The sequence below is a fragment of the Helianthus annuus genome, chromosome 6 (genome assembly GCF_002127325.2).
Source record: "Helianthus annuus cultivar XRQ/B chromosome 6, HanXRQr2.0-SUNRISE, whole genome shotgun sequence".
NCBI lineage: Eukaryota > Viridiplantae > Streptophyta > Magnoliopsida > Asterales > Asteraceae > Helianthus > Helianthus annuus.
In genome coordinates this window covers 31,772,259-31,774,736 of record NC_035438.2, presented here as the reverse complement: position 1 = coordinate 31,774,736, position 2,478 = coordinate 31,772,259, and positions in this window count along the sequence as shown.

Here is a 2,478-nt window from a genome sequence, read left to right as displayed (position 1 = left end):
TTATATCATATTTTTGACAAGGAGAAAATATATTATTTTTGGCAAGTAAAAATATATATTTTTCTTAGAATTATTAGAAGATATATTATTTTTGGAAGAAATATATATTTTCTCAAATAAACATGAAATACATTATTTTTGAGAGAAAATGTATTTTCTCAAACAAACTTGAAATATATTATTTTTGAGTGAGTTTATATATATTTTTCTAAGTTAGTCTTGGAAATATATTATTTTTGAAACTTGTATGAGATTTACAAATATTTTTGCCAAAGGAAAAATTATGAATAATTTTTCAAAGTCATATTTCTCAAAATTTATATTTTGGAAATGTATTGATGCATTTTTACTAGAAATATTATTCAGGGAAAATTAATACAAAATTAAGTATAAGAATACTTAACAGTTACAAGGAGATACGTATCCTCGTACGTATAAATATACTCCGGAATACGACACCAATACATGGCAAAATATACGAGTATAAGAATATGAGTACAAATACACCCATCACTGGGAAGGATACACATGAATAAATACTTGAAAAGTAATAAGTTAAAATATATTATTTTAACAATTGTTCCAAAGTTTAATAAATATAATTTAAGTTAAAATATTTATTATTTTGACGAATAATTATAACTTGGAATAATATTGAAGAGACAATGAAATGTAACTCAAAGACACTAATTAATACCAAGTCAAGGCACGACTCACTCGTCTAATAGATCATAGCACGTTGTAGGTACTCGTGTACTCCAGAGGAAACTTTGAGTTACAGTTGGATACGAAGAACGCAAACTGTGAGTTCGTGACCCCCTTTTCTTTTAACTATTTTCAGTTTTATAACTTCGGGGATGAAGTACATGTTACAACTATTTACAAACGTTATTATTTGGTATGGTTAGCTAAGGAAGGGTACTGTTAGATCATGTGAATGGTGGGTATGACGCTTAAGACCATTAATCCTCGTTGTAGGACCGAGGGACATGAGTGATAGATCTATTTGGGGTAGCGAGCCCACACCCGTGTGGACCAGGGTGGCCCATGAGGTGACTATGTCTTATTGCCGGAGACAAATTTGCTAGGTTTGAGTCTTCCTACATCACGTCACACATATTAATGGCCTTGCAAACCATTAATGATATGTTTTCCTTGTCGCTTTCATACCAGGATTTACAAACATACATACATATTTTCCAGGATTTCAAAGGTTTATTCATACACACAAACAAACACATGAACTCGCTCAACTTTTGTTGATGTTTTCAAACTACATGTATTTCAGGGAATTAAATGTGGATCTGGCGGGCGTTTGGAGGTTCCAAGTGTTCTTTGAGAATAAAAGATGTCATCCATGGTCTTAGGGTTTGGTTAGTGTGTCTTATCCTGGACAAGACACGTCTTCCAAAACCTGGTTTTATTTAATGTCTTTTATCGAGTCTTTGTGAACTCTAAAAACAAGTTGCATGGTTTGTACTCGAATTTGAATTCTATGTATTAAAACAATGTTGTTGTTATGTTTTTTTAAACTTATCCAATGGATGAACATCTTCAGTTTTATCATATAGTTGTTGTTATGATTGAATGCAAGGATATTAAGCAAGTCACACATAATCATGCTTCCGCAAAAGTCAGGGTGTGACAGTATGGTGGTGGGTTAAAACAATTTGCAAAGTCCTTTGGCATCTTTGGTGAAGTTGGGATTCTTTTGAAATAAAATATGGCTAGTAGCTTTTTGGTAGTAGCTTCTGTTTCGGGTTTGGTCCACCATCATCCCAATTATAAATAAAAATCGCTAGTAGAAAAGAAAATTTGAAAGTGAAATACACCTTACAATGGCGGTGATGAATGGTAGTAGCTTCTATTTCAGTTTGGTTGGATCGCCGATAAATTGTAAATGTTGCAGGTTTGCCTGAATGGTCTCCGATCAAATTGGTTGTTGAGATGAAGAGCCGATGAAGAAAGATGGGGTGTTTTTTTTTCTTTTATGGTAGATGGGTCCCACAAATATATATCTTTAAATGCTTAATGAATTAATAGAAGGGTATTTTAGTCATTTTGCATGATTTAACTGGAAAACTTAACTGTCATCCACGTTGGTGTCACATCCCGATATTTACACGTTTCACCGGTGGGCCCGTTGGGGATTATCGTGACGTAGTTGGTAACATTACAGTCAAACAACAAAATATTTAAATGCACAGCGGAAGCAAAAGATAGATATATTTCAACTTTAACAAATTGTAATATCAAGTATCACAACAGTTGAAAGTAATCCACAGGGGGATAAAAAATAAATAGAAAACATTGTTCAACAGTTTTGACATCCAAGCTTGCGAGACTTATTGTGGACGCTAGGAGCCAGCCTAGTTCGCTTAGTACCTGCACTTAACCTTTTTGGGAAAATACGTCAGTTTACACTGGTAAATACTGTAACACCCCGAAAACGGGTTTAGTAATTAAACCTCGTTAATA